Raw genomic sequence first — 15,797 nt, 5'->3', positions numbered from 1 at the left:
AGTCAAAGGAGCAGAATCGAGGAATTGGAATACAGAGTGGGGGAGCTGGAGGATAAAGCAATTGACACCAATATAGTCCAAGAAAAATCAGATAAAAAGAATTAAAAAAAATGAAGAAACCCTAAGAATCATGTGGGACTCTATCAAGAAGAATAACTTGCATGTGATTGGAGTTCCAGAACAAGGAGGGATAACAGAAAATAGAGAATAGTTGAAGATCTGTTGGCAGAAAACTTCCCTGACATCATGAAAGACGAAAGCATATCTATCCAAGATGCTCATCAAACCCCATTTAAGAATGATCCAAAAAGAAAATCACCAAGACATATTATCATCAAACTTGCCAAAACCAAAGATAAAGACAAACCTTTAAAAGCGGCCAGGGATACAAGAAAGGTCTCCTACAAAGGAGAATCAATAAGAATAAGTTCAGACTACTCAGCAGAAACCGTGCAGTCAAGAAGGCAATGGGATGACATATATAGAGCACTGAAGGAGAAAAACTGCCAGCCACGGATCATTTATCCAGCAAAACTCTCACTCAAATATGAAGGCGAAATTAAAACATTTGCGGATAAACACAAGCTTAGAGAATTTGCAAAAACCAAACCAAAGCTACAAGAAATACTAAAGGAAATTGTTTGGTCAGAAAATCAATAAGATCAGATAACAGTACAACACAAAGTCACAGAACAGAACATCCTGATATCAACTCAAATAAGGAAATCACAAAAACAAACTAAGATTAATTTTAAAAAGAAAAAAATGCTCAAAACAGGGAATCATTGAAGTCATTATGTAAAAGGTCACAATAATCAAAAAGAGGGACTAAATACAGGAGGCACAGAACTGCCATATGGAGAGGAAAACAAGGCAATATAGGACAATACAAGTTAGGTTTTTACTTAGAAAAATGGGGGTAAATATTAAGGTAACCACAAAGATGTCTAACAATTCCATAACTCAAAATAAAAGCCAAGAAAAACATAACGACTCAGCAAACATAAATTCGACTACTATGAAAATGAGGAACACACAATTTACAAAGAAAAACATCTAAGCACAAAAAAGTAAGTGGAAAAATGAAATTGTCAACAACACACACAAAAAGGCATCAAAATGACAGCACTAAAAAAAAAAAACACATACTTATCTACAATTACACTGAATGTAAATGGACTAAATGCACCAATAAAGAGACAGAGAGTCTCATACTGGATAAAGAAACACAATCCGTCTATATGCTGTCTACAAGAGACACACCTTAGACTTAGAGACACAAACTAAAACTCAAAGCATGGAAAAAAATATATCAAGCAAACAACAATCAAAAAAGAACAGGAGTACCAATATTAATTTCTGACAAAATAGACTTCAAAGTTAAATCCATGAAAAAGGATAAAGAAGGACACTACATAATGATTAAAGGGACAATTGATCAGGAAGACATAACCATATTAAATATTTATGCACCCCATGACAGGGCTGCAAGATACATAAAACAAACTTTAACAGAACTGAAAAGTGAGATAGACACCTCCACAATTATAGTAGGAGACTTCAACACACCACTTTCGGAGAAGGATAGGACTTCCAGTAAGAAGCTCAATAGAGACACGGAAGGCCTAATTGCTACAATCAACCAACTTGACCTCATCGACCTATACAGAACACTCCACCCAACAACTGCAAAGTATACTTTTTTTTCTAGTGCACATGGAACATTCTCTAGAATAGATCACATATTAGGTCATAAAACAAACATTTGCAGAATCCAAAACATCGAAATATTACAAAGCATCTTCTCAGTCCACAAGGCCATAAAAGTGGAAATCAATAACAGAAAAATTAGGGAAAAGAAATCAAATACTTGGAAACTGAACAATCCCTGCTCATAAAAGACTGGGTTATAGAAGACATTAAGGAGGCAATAAAGAAATTCATAGAATGCAATGAGAATGAAAACACTTCCTATCAAAACCTCTGGGACACAGCAAAAGCAGTGCTCAGAGGCAAACTTATATCGATAAATGCACACATACAAAAAGAAGAAAGAGCCAGAATCAGAGAACTGTCCCTATGACTTGAACAAATAGAGAGTGAGCAACAAAAGAATCCATCAGGCACCAGAAGAAAACTAATAATAAAAATTAGAGCTGAACTAAATGAATTGAAAGAATTAACAAAGCCAAAAGCTGCTTCTTTGAAAAAATTAACAAAAATTGATAAACCATTGGCCAGACTGACTAAAGAAATACAGGAAAGGAAAAGAATAACCCAAATAAGAGACGAGATGGGCTATATCACAACAGACCCAACTGAAATTAAAAGAATCATATCAGATTATTACAAAAAATTGTACTCTAACAAATTTGCAAACCTAGAAGAAATGGATGAATTCCAAGAAAAGCACTACCTACCTAAACTAACACAATCAGAAGTAGAACAACTAAATAGACCCATAACAAAAAAAGAGATTGAAAAGGTAATCAAAAAACTCCCAACTTGAAAAAGCCCTGGCCAGGACAGCTTCACTGCAGAGTTCTACCAAACTTTCAGAGAAGAGTTAACAAACACTACTACTAAAGGTATTTCGAAGCATAGAAAATGATGGAATACTACTTAACTCATTCTATGAAACCACCATATCCCTGATACCAAAACCAGGTAGAGACACCACAAAAAAAGAAAATTACAGACCTATATCCCTCATGAACATAGTTGTAAAAATCCTCAACAAAATTCTAGCCAATAGAGTTCAACAACATTCAAAAAAATTATCCACCATGACCAAGTGGGATTTATACCAGGTATGCAAGGTTGGTTTAATATTAGAAAAACCATTAATGTAATCCACCATATAAATAAAACAAAAGACAAAAACCACATGATCTTATCAATTGATGCAGAAAAGGCATTGGACAAAGTCCAACACCCATTCATCATAAAAACTCTCAGCAAAATAGGAATAGAAGGAAAATTCCTCAACATAATAAAGTGCATCTATACAAAGCCAACAGCCAACATCATTCTAAATGGAGAGAGGCTGAAAGCATTTCCCTTGAGAATGGGAACCAGACAAGGATGCCCTTTATCACCGCTCTTATTCAACCTTGTGCTAGAGGTCCTAGCCAGAGCAATTAGGCTAGACAAAGAAATAAAGGGCATCTGGATTGGCAAGGAGGAAGTAAAATTATCACTATTTGCAGATGACATGATCTTATACACACAAAACCCTAAGGAATCCTCCAGAAAACTACTGAAACTAATAGAAGAGTTCGGCAGAGTCTCAGGTTGCAAGATAAACACACAAAAATCACTTGAATTCCTCTACATCAACAAAAAGAACATCAAAGAGGAAATCAACAAATCAATACCATTCACAGTAGCCCCCAAGAAGATAAAATACTTAGGAATAAATCTTACCAAAGATGTAAAAGACCTATACAAAGAAAACTACAAAGTACTAGTGCAAGAAACTAAAAGGGACCTACGTAAAGTGGAAAAACATACCTTGTTCATGGATAGGAAGATTTAACATAGTAAAAATGTCTATTCTACCAAAAGCCATCTATACATACAATGCACTTCCGATCAAAATTCCAATGACATTTTTTAAAGTGATGGAGAGACAAATCACTAACTTCATATGGAAGGGAAAGAAGCCCCGGATAAGTAAAGCATTACTGAAAAAGAAGAAGAAAGTGGGAGGCCTCACTCTACCTGATTTCAGAAGCTATTATACAGCCACAGTAGTCAAAACAGCCTGGTACTGGTACAACAACAGGCACATAGACCAGAGGCACAGAATTGAGAACCCAGACATAAATCTATCCACATATGAGCAGGTGATATTTGACAAAGGCCCAGTGTCAGTTAATTGGGGAAAAGATAGTCTTTTTAACAAATGGTGCTGGCATAACTGGATATCCATTTGCAAAAAAATGAAACAGGACCCATACCTCACACCATACACAAAAACTAACTTCAAGTGGATCAAAGACCTAAACATAAAGACTAAAATGACAAAAATCATGGAAGAAAAAATAGGGACAACTTTAGGAGCCCTAATACAAGGCATAAACAGAATACAAAACATAACTAAAAATGACAAAGAGAAACCGGATAACTGGGAGCTCCTAAAAATCAAACAGCTATGCTCATCTAAAGACTTCACCAAAAGACTAAAAAGACCACCTACAGATTGGGAAAAAATTTTCAGCTATGACATCTCTGACCAGCGCCTGATCTCTAAAATCTATATGATTCTGTTAAAACTCAACCACAAAAAGACAAACAACCCAATCAAAAAGTGGTCAAAGGATATGAACACGCACTTCACTAAAGAAGATATTCAGGCAGCTAACAGATACATGAGAAAATGCTCTCGATCATTAGGCATTGGAGAAATGCAAATTAAAACTACCATGAGATTCCATCTCACTCCAACAAGGCTGGCATTAATCCAAAAAACACAAAATAATAAATGTTGCAGGGGCTCTTATACCCTGCTGGTGGGAATGTAAAATGACTACCATACAACCCAGAAATCCCACTCCTCAGAATATACCCTGGAGAAATAAGAGCCTTTACACGAACAGATATATGCACACCCATGTTTATTGCAGCTCTGTTTACAATAGCAAAAAACTGGAAGCAACCAAGGTGTCCATCAATAGATGAATGGGTAAATAAATTATGGTACATTCACGCAATGGAATACTACACATCGATAAAGAACAGTGACAAATTTGTGAAACATTTCATAACACGGAGGAACCTGGAAGGCATTATGCTGAGTGAAATTAGTCAGATGCAAAAGGACAAATACTGTATAAAAAAATAAGACCACTATTATAAGAACTTGAGAAATAGTATAAACTGAGAAGAACACATTCTTTTGTGGTTACGAGAGGGGGGAGGGAGGGAGGATGGGAGAGGGTTATTTACTGATTAGTTAGTAGATAAGAACTACTTTAGGTGAAGGGAAGGACAATACTCAATACAGGGAAGGTCAGCTCAACTGCACTGGACCAAAAGCAAAGAAGTTTCTGGGATAAACTGAATGCTTCGAAGGTCAACGGAGCAAGGGCGGGGGTTTGGGGACTAGGGCTTAAGGGGACTTCTAAGTCAATTGGGATAAAAAACTCCATTATGAAAACATTCTGCATCCCACTTTGAACTGTGGCGTCTGGGGTCTTAAATGCTAAGAAACGGCCATCTAAGATGCATCAATTGGTCTCAACCCACCTGGAGCAAAGGAGAATGAAGAGCACCAAGGTCACACAATAACTATGAGCCCGAGACAGAAAGGGCCACATGAGCTAGAGACTTACATCATCCTGAGACCAGAAGAACTGGATGGTGCCTGGCTACAACCGATGACTGCGCTGACAGGGAGCACAACAGAGAACCCCTGAGGGAGCAGGAGAACAGTGGGATGCAGACCCCAAATTCTCATAAAAAGACCAGAGTTAATGGTCTGACTGAGACTAGAAGAATCCCAGCAGTCATGGTCCCCAAATCTTCTGTTGGCCCAGGACAGGAACCATTCCCGAAGACTACTCATCAGACATGGAAGGGATTGGACAATGGGTTGGAGAGAGATGCTGATGAAGAGTGAGCTACTTGTATCAGGTGGACACCTGAGACTGTGTTGGCATCTCCTGCCTGGAGGGGAGATAGGAGGGTAGAGAGGGTTAGAAACTGGCAAAACGGTCACAAAAGGAGAGACTGGAAGAAGGGAGCGGGCTGACTCATTAGGGGGAGAGTACATGGGAGTATGTAGTAAGGTGTATATAAGCTTATATGTGACAGATTGACTTGATTTGTAAACTTTCACTTAAAGCACAATAAAAATTATTTAAAAAAATTTTTTCTTATCTCCAAATAAACTGGAGTTTATTTTAGAATTATTAGAAAGTGGTCAATCCTAGAAGACCAGCCTTTTTACTGGTTCTCATAGAATTGAAACTCACTTTTGTTCAGCTCCAACTATCTTCGTTCTCACTCATTCTCAATCTCTCTTTCTCTCCCCGAACTTAAAAGTACTTCTGTGAAGTGCTTTTTAATTATTTTTCTCATATCTTCAAATTTTCAATAACTATACAATAGTAAAAAAAAATACCAAACCCATTGCCAACAAGTTAATTCTGACTGAGAACAATCCTATAGGACAGAGTAGAAGTGCTCCGTAGGGTTTCCAAGGAGTGCCTGGTGGATTTGAACTTCTGACTTTTTGGTTAGCAGCTGTAGCAGTTTAACTACTACTCCACCAGGGTTTCCATACAATAGTAAGTGCTCAATAAATGTAAGTTAGCATTGCTATTGGTGTCATAATCACTCACGTTCTTCATCTGTAACTTGTTCAAACACAGAAGACTAATGGTACTGGAAAGGTTCATGTGTTAACAGAAGGCAAAGGAGATACATGGATTCTCAGTTACTGCATAAAGGGTTGTTGTTGTTAGGTGCCAGAAATAAAGTACTCACTTGAATCTCAGCAGTACCAGTTAGCCATATTTTAGTCACAATGCTTGGAGCCCTATGAATGCTGACTGATGACTTGGACCAGAGCAGCTGATACAGTTCAGTGATAAAGAACTCCTTAAAAATAACAAGTTCTCATACATGTTACAGAACAATTGAGTCCTCATACCTTTGTTCATCTTTTTCTTGATTCCATTTGTCTCTTGTTTCATATATTTTCCTAAAAGATCCTCAAACCCCATGTGTAATGAGACATTCAATGAATGAATGCTTCCAAGGTTAATAAACGTACATATATATATTAGGCATCTGCTATACACAAAAGGAAACCCTGGTGGCAGAGTGGTTAAGTGCTATGGCTGCTAACCAAAGGGTCGGCAGCTCGAATCCACCAGGCGCTCCTTGGAAACTCTATGGGGCAGTTCTACTCCGTCCTGTAGGGTTGCTATGAGTCAGAATCGACTCGAGGACAGTGGGTTGGTTATACACAAAACACTGTCAGACAGGTGTTCTATGTAGCAATTGCATTTATAAAATCTGAAAGCTCTTTTACAACAAACTATAATGATCTTCTCCAGGATATACGCATCCTTGATTTAGGAGGTCCCACTGTCATCCTCTTTTTCACCTATGAGCTCATCATTTGGGACCTGCAGACTCTGGGTGCTAAAGTTGAGGGATTCTGGGGGCTATTCATCTATGATCATGACTTTTAGTCAAAGATGTTTGTTATTTTGTCTTTCTTGCCTACATCAGATTCTTAGAATCGAGAAAAACATTTAAAGATACTAAAGCCTTGTATGATTAACATTCAAAATGCTCAAATGAGGTGCTAATTCATACCTGAATAGAATGCAGACCCTAGAGATACAGGACAGTCCTTCACCTGTGGTAGCTGGGAGGAATCTCATGCTCGCCAGCCCTTCCTACCAAGAACTTATTAAATTAGAATTGACGGAGTTTCACCAAAAGGTAGAAGAAAAAAAGATCAACCTAAGTATGCAAATCAGTAAAAAATTTACGAATATACATATATCCACGTCTAGGGGAGAGCTCTTGAATATGTACACATTCATTGATATTAACCAGCTATTGTATATTGGAAAGAGTACTCAGCCAGGTGTCATGGAGTAAATTGTGTCCCCCAAAAAATGTGTGTTAACTTGGCTAGTCCGTGATTCCCAGTATTGTGTGATTGTCCACCATTTTGTCATCTAACGTGATTTTCCTATGTGTCAAATCCTACCTCTGTGATGTTAATAAGGTGGGATTAGTGGCAGTTATGTTAGTGAGGCAGGGCTCAATCTACAAGATTAGGTTGCATTTTAGGTCAGTCTCTTTTGAGATATAAAAGAGAGAAGCCAGTGGACACACATGAGGACCCCATACCACCTTGAAAGAAGAGCAGGAGCACGTCCTTTGGACCTGGGGTACCTGCGCTGAGAAGCTCCTAGACCAGGGGAAGACTGATGACAAGAACCTTCCTCCAGAGCCAACACAAAGAGAAGGCCTTGCCCTGGAGCTGGTACCCTGAATTAGGACTTCTAGCCTCCTAGGCTGTGAGAGAATAAATTTCTCTGTGTTAAAGTCATCCACTTATGGTATTTCTATAATAGTAGCACTAGATGATTAAGACTCCAGGAGTCTGGAGAACTTGGCTCTAGTCCTCGCTGCAGATCACACTTTCTCCAGTTCGTCTGTCAGAGTCCTAGACACAAGTGACACGTAAGATTGGTCTGTTCAACTAAACTGTTTCTGTAACTGGCCATCTTAACTTCTTAGGGCAGATCTACCTGCTATTTCTAAACACCTTGTTTCCTTGTTCTATTTAATTTATAATGGTGGCTTTTGTTTAGTTTTGGTTTTAAGAAAGCATCCTCCTAGTCAATAGTATTTTCTAAACCTAAACGACTAAATGGTTGACTCTTGGTGGTAGAAAGGGAAACAGTAAAGGATATCCTTGTATAACGTGGAGTCCCTGGGTGGTGCAAATTGTTAATACACTCAGCTGCTAACCGAAAGGTCAAAGGTTGGAGCCCACCCAGAGGCTCCTTAGAAGGAAGGCCCGGCAATATACCTCAAAAAAAAAATCAGCCAAAGGAAAACCCTATGTAGCATAGTTCTACTCTGAAATACATGGGGTCACCATGAGTCAGAGTTGACTCGAAGGCAACTGTTTTTCTCGTTTATTCTGTTTTTATATAATGTGGCTTTGTACGTACTTGGCGCTTTGCACAAGAGATAAAATTTTAGCTAGAATTTAATTGGCGAAATAAAAACGATCTTGTTGAATGGGCAAGAAAACTGATCCTCGATATTGTAAAAGACAAAAAAAAAAATAGGTAAACATTTTAACTACAGAAAAAAATTGTCAATGCCAAGGGAAGAGTAAGCAAACTAATTAAAGTTCCAAATATTCAGAAATGATACAGGGTCTTGGAAAGTACAGAAGTACTTCTTTTACCTTTACGATTTTAGAAAACGTAATATGGAACAAAGCACAGCTGATTTATGTTTTTAATTCCAAAACCAAATAATTGATATTTTTTTAAAGCTGGGTTGCTCAAAAGTAGTTCACAATGGGTATTTTCAATAGGCCTCATAAGAAGTAAATTATAAAGTCCCCTTTGTGCCTTGCAGAAAAAAAAAATCCATTACCATTTGCTCTTTATGGGCATAATAGTTCTTCAGAATGGCTTACAACAGAGCTGATATTTCACACAGGAATGTTTGATTGAGCTCACCTGGTGTGATCTGAGTTAAGTGCCCACATTTTCAGTAGCAGCTATAGACTCCCAAACTCAGGCCTTTACAATGTTTTAAAATAACTGAGAGAGCTTTTCCTTTGTTTTGCTCTCACTTTATTGTTAAACAGAAATTACTCAAGTTTGGAAACTCGGGGGTTGATAACAGAAGCTTGCTTATCTAACAGATTTTAGATTGCTTCTCCAACCAGGTCCTTGTGACAAGGCTTTCCTGAGACCAGCACAGGCTTTCCCAAGACCAGACCCAGTCCTGTTTACTGCCTCCTTTGTTGAAGCCCTGACAAGGCCACATGCCCAAGAGGTGGGGTGGTTAGGGCTTTGGGTGCTTAGGACAAGAGCTGGGAATGGGGCATCCACCTACTCGATTGTCTACTTTGCCCAAATCGTTGATATCTCTGAGCATGTTCTATCCCTAATTCCCTTTGGCATCTGACAGTAGAAAGAAACGAGGAAATCATTATTATCCTATAAGCCAGTGTGTGAAAGAAGCAGTAACCCAGAATAAGGAATAGAAATAACTGTGCATATTGCAAAAGGAAGAATCTAGAGGTCTAATTGGTTGTCTTGGTTATTCTATTGAGACATGACACTATGTTTATTTATCTTTTGAACATGCAAAATATTTATTATTTTAAAAAATCTTCCCAAGGCATCCTAGCTTACATTAAAGACTACGCTGTCTATTTTTCATTCTCAAGGCAGAAATCTGCCTAAGCTATTCCAAACAAAAAATCTTTGATCATGTTTTTAAATCATATTAGAATAGTAAACAAACTCCTTTAAAAATTCATTTTGTTATTGAACAACCTTAACTGTCAAGACAATTTTCTCTCAGTATACTGAATGCAGAAGGAGCCCTGGTGGCGCAGTGGTTAAAGTGCTCAGCTGCTAACTCTAAGGTCAGCGGTTGGAATCACTTAGACGCTCTGCAGGAGAAAGATGTGCCAGTCTGCTCCTGTAAATGTTTCAGACTTGGAAACCCTATGGGGTAGTTCCACTCTGTCCTACAGGGTCACTATGAGTCGGAATTCACTCGACAGCAGTGGGTTTGGTTTTTCTGGCTTATACTAAGTGCCTCAGACTGTGTGATATAATGGCGGAGAGATCTGTGTAGACTCAGGTCCTAGCTCTGTTACTTAGCAAGCCCTATTTCAGCCTCATTATCCTCATCTGTAGTATGGGAATGTTATTCCCTTATAGTCAGGTTAAGGAAATAGCCCATGCGAGGTCACTGAATGGCACACGTGGTTTGCTATTGGCTGCTAACCTAGACGTTGGTGGCTCTAACTCACCCAGTGGCTCCATGGAAGAAAAACCTGGCAATCTGCTTCAGTAAAGATTACAGCCAAGAAACCCTATGGAGCAGTTCTGTTCTGTAATGCTTGGGATCACATGAGTCAGAATCCAGTCAATGGCAACAGGCTTGGTTTGGTTGTTGCAAGAGTTCCTGGTGGAGAATCAATACCTAAAGAAATACGGGTTCTCTCTTTCTGTACTACCTTCAGAGTCCATCACTTTTTATTTTGTTCTTTATAAAAACAATGAGAATAACATATTTCTACCCTTCACATGCTTGAAAATGAAGGCCGTTTTCAGCCTCCTCTTTCCTGACCCTGTACACTGCACATGTACATGCAGAGACCAGTAAACATTAAAACTACAAGGCAATAATAAACGAACAAAATTTTAAATAAAATAGCTGCAATACCAAAATGGTCTGAGGAAAAAAAAATTATTTAAAATATTAAAAATAAGAATTTGATAGGCTTATTTTAAAGGAAGAAAAAGGATAAAGAAAAACTTTGTGCTTATGCATATAAAACTGTGTGTGTGTGAGAGCCAGAGTAAAAGAGAGACAGTAAGCTAGCATGGGCCAGAGAGAAAGAGACAGAACAACAAACAAAAAATTACTGATGGAGGCATTATGTGGTATGAAATAAGTCACTCACAAAAGGACAAATGCTGTATGAGACCACTATTATAAAAACTCATGAAAAGGTTTAACACATAGAAAGAAATAACTTTTGATGGTTACTAGGGAGCGGAGAGGTAGGGAGGGAAAAAAACTAACTAGACAATAGATAAGTGGTAAGTTTGGTAAAGGGTAAGACAGTACACAATACTGGGGAAGTCAGCACAATTTGACCAAGGCAAGGTTATGGAAGTTCCGTAGACACATTCAAATTCCCTGAGGGACTGAAATACTGGCCTGAGGGCTGGGAACCATGATCTCAAGGGATATCTAGCTCAATTGGCATAACATAGTTTATAAAGAAAATGTTCTGCACCCTACTTTGGTGGGTAGCATCTGGGGTCTTAAGAGCTTGTGAGCTGCCATCTAAGATACTCTACTGGTCTCACTCCTTCCAGAGCAAGGGAGAATGAAGAAAACAAAAGACACAAGGGAAAGATTAATCCAGAGGACTAATGGACCACAACTACCACAGCCTTCACCAGATTGAGTCCAGCATAATTAGATGGTGCTCAGCTATCACCAATGATTGACCTGACGGGGATCACAATAGAGGGTCCCAGACAGAACTGGAGAAAAACGTAGAACAAAATTTTAACTAACAAAAAAGGATCAGACTTACTGGTCTGTCAGAGACTGAAGAAACCCCGAGTATGGCCCCTGGACACCCTGTTAACTCAGTAGCAAAGTACTGAGGTTCACCCAAAGATTAAACAGGCCTATAAAACAAAACAAGACTAAATGGGCACACCAGCCCTGGGGCAAGGGCGAGAAGGCAGGAGGGAACAGGAAAGCTGGTAATGGGGAACCCAAAGTAGAGAAGGGGAGAGTGTTGACATGTCGTGGGGTTGGCAACAAATGTCACAAAACAATATGTGCCTTAATTGTTTAATGAGAAACTAATATGCTCTGTAAACTCTCATCAAAGTACAATAAAAAAAAATTACTGGTGGGGGGAGAAAAAGAAGGCAGAGTATACATTTTTTTCAGTATTAACATTTCTTCATAGTAGAAATGAACATTCTGTCCAAACTAAATGCTAATTAGGTAGTAAAATGCGTTTTTATTCTGTTGTTAATTTTCCATTACATTAACCTTCTCTTCAAAACTCATGTTTATATACTAAAGTTTTCTAATGATAGAACTTCATGAAAAAAGTTTAGAGTGCTTTATCTGCATAAAATTTAGGTCTTTCTACAGGGTTATTATACAAAAGTAGCTATTGTCACTTAAGTATCTTCCATGAGAGCATCCATTCTTGGTAAGAGAATAAGACTGTATATAAATTAACCAATATCTAGAAAAAATGTTTTATTTTTTTCTATCTAAATTACCCTTGAACAGCATCAAAGACTTGCTTTTACTTAAAGAATAGTCTAAACCTCTTAGCATTTGAAAGACCTATACTGTGACCCCCTCTTAACCTTCCCTATTAAATTCCGACTTCCTGTCAGCTGATGAAGAGCAGAATGTATTGTAGCCATCTTTGTGCTGCCAGCATCTAGCAGGTACTCACTAAATGTCTCCCAGTCAAAGCAGGCACACAGATTTACTCACTGTCCCTCAGTAAAACTCACTCGTCTCCACACTTATGATCCCAATCTTTCTTTTACTGTGTTTTAAGTGAAAGTTTACAGTGCAAATTAGTTTCTCATTTAAAAATTTATACACAAATTGATTTGTGATATTAGTTGCAGTCCCCACAATGTGTCAGCACTCTTCCTCTTTCCCTTTCCACCTGAGTTCCCCGTGTCCATTCCTCCAGATTTCCTGTCCCTTCCTGCCTCCTTGTCTTCGCTGTTGGGCAGGTGTTGCACATTTGGTCTCCTATCCTAGAATGAACTAAGAAGCATGTTCCTCATGTGTATTATTGTTTGTTTTATAGGTCTGCCTAATCTTTGGCTAAAAGGTGGACTCTAGGAGTGGCTTTGGTACTGAGTTAGCAGGGTGTCCAGGGGTCATAATCTTGGGGGTTCCTCCAGTCTCTGTCAGACCAGTAACTCTGGTCTTTTTTCGTGAATTTGAATTTTGTTCTACATTTTTCTCCAGCTCTGTCCAAGACTGTCTATTGTGATCTCTGTCAGAGTGGCTTGTGGTGGTAGCCAGGCACCATATCGTTCTTCTGGGCTTAGGCTGGTGGAGGCTGTGGTTCATGTGCGTCATTAGTCCTTTGGACTGATATTTTCCTTGTGTATTTTGTTTTCTTCATTCTCCTTTGCTCTGATCGTGATGGGGCCAATAGATGAATTTTAGATGGCCACTTCTAAGCTTAAGACTCCAGACCTAAGTAGGATGTAGAACATTTCCTTTATGAACTATGTTATGCTAATTGACCTAGATGTCCCTGGAGACCATGGTCCCCATCCCTCAGTTCTAGTAGCTGGGTCCCCCAAGGTGTTTAGATGTGTCTAGGAAGCTTCTATGGCTTTGTCTTGGTCAGGTTGTACTGACTTCCCCTATATTATGTGCTGTCTTTCCTTTCACCAAAATTAACGCTTGTCTACTGTCTAGTTAGTGATTTCCTCTTCCCATCCCACTTCTCCCTAGTAATCATCAAAGACTTTTTTTCTGTGTGTAAAACTTTTCTTGGGTTTTTATAACAGTGGTCTTGTATAGTATTTGTCCTTTTGTGACTGACTTATTTCACCCGGCATAATGCCCTGCAGATCCCTCCATGTTGTGAGATGTTTTGCGGATTCACCATTTTTCTTTATGGTTGTGTAGTATTCCATTGTGTATATGTAGCATAACTTGTTTAGCCATTGATCTGTTGATGGGCACTTAGGTTGTTTCCATCTTTTTTGCTATTGTGAATAATGCTGTAATGAATATGGGTGTGCATATGTCTATTCCTGTGACGGCTCTTATCTCTCAGGATCTATTCCTAGTAGTGGGATTTCTGGATAGTATGGTGTTTCTATTTCTAGATTTTTAGGGAGGCACCATATCATTTTTCAAAGTGGTTGTACCATTTTACACTCCCATAAACAGTGCATAAAAGCTCCAATCCCCCCACAACCTCTCCAACACTTGATTTTTTTTTTTTTTTAATTAGTGCCAGTTAATGTTGGGTGAGATGGAATCTCATTGTAGTTTTGATTTGTATTTCTCCATTGGCTAATGATTGCAAGCACTCTCTCATGTGTCTGTTAGCCACCTGAATGTCTTTGGTGAACTGTCTGTTCCTATCCTTTGCCCATTTTTTGATTGGATTATTAATCTTTTTTGTTATTGGGGTGTTGAAGTATTCTACACATTTTAGAGATTAGACTGTTTTTGGATATTTCACAGTAAAAATTTTTTCCCAGTCTTAGGTTCTCTTTTTACTCTTTTGGTAAAGACTTTTGTGAGCCTAAGTGTTTAATTTTTAGGAACTCTCAGTTATATAGTTTGTCTTCTGATGTTTGTGCATTGTTAGCTTTGGTTTGTACTGAATTTATACCATGTATTAGGGCCCCTAGCATTGTCCCTATTTTTTCTTCCATGATCTTCATTGTTTTAGGTTTTATGTTTAGGTCTTTGATCTATTTTGAATTAGTTTTTGTGTATTATGTGAGGTATGGGTCCTGTTTCATTTTTTTACAGATGGACATCCAGTTTTTCCTCCACTGTTTGTTAAAAAGACTGTCTCTTCTCCATTTAATGGGCTTTGGTCCTTTGTCAAAAATCAGCTGAAAATAAGTGGGTGGATTTACATCTGGGTTCTTGATTCTGTTCCACTGATCTATGTGTCTGTTGTACTAGTACCAGGCTGTTTTGACTATATTAGCAGGTTCTGAGATCAGGTTGTGCAAGTCTTCCTACTTCATTCTTTTTCTTCAATAATGCTCTGCTTATTCAGGGCCTCTTTCCTTTTCATATAAAGTTGGTGATTCATTTTTCTATTTCATTAAAGGATGCTGTTGGTGTTTGGATCAGGATTGCATTATATCTGCAGATCGCTTTGGGTAGAACTGATATTTTCATAATGTGGAATTTTCCTATTCATGCACATGGTATGTTTTTCCATTCATGTAGGTCTCTTTTGGTTTCTTGCAATAGCCTTTTATAGTTTTCTTTGTGTAGGCCTTTTACATCTCTCATCAGATTTATTTCTAAGTATTTTGTCTTTTTAGGAGCTATTATAAATGGTATTGTTTTCCTGATTTTCTTTTGGAAGTTCTCTTTGCTGGAGTATACGAATCCAACTGATTTTTGTATGTTGGTCTTATATCCTGCTTCTCTGCTGAATATTTCCATAGTTCCAGTAGTTTTCTTGTGGAATCTTTGGCATTCCCTCTGTATAGGATCATATCATCTGTGAACAGGGATAGTTTCCCCTGTTCTTTTCCAATTTGGATACTCTTTATTTCTTTTTATTGCTAGGACTTTCTAGCTAGGACTTCCAGCACAACGTCAAATAGTGGTGGTTATAAAGGGCATCCTTGTCTTCTTCCTGTCCTCAGGAGGAATGCTTTCAGTCTCTCTCCATTGAAAACGATGTTGGCTGTTGGTTTTGTATAGGTGCCCTTTATTATGTTGAGGAATTTTCCTTCTATTCCTATTTTATTGAGAGTTTTTATCAGGAATGG

This window comes from Loxodonta africana, chromosome 14 (assembly GCF_030014295.1).
Source record: "Loxodonta africana isolate mLoxAfr1 chromosome 14, mLoxAfr1.hap2, whole genome shotgun sequence".
Taxonomy (NCBI): Eukaryota; Metazoa; Chordata; class Mammalia; order Proboscidea; family Elephantidae; genus Loxodonta; species Loxodonta africana.
Note: the sequence above shows the minus strand (reverse complement) of the source record.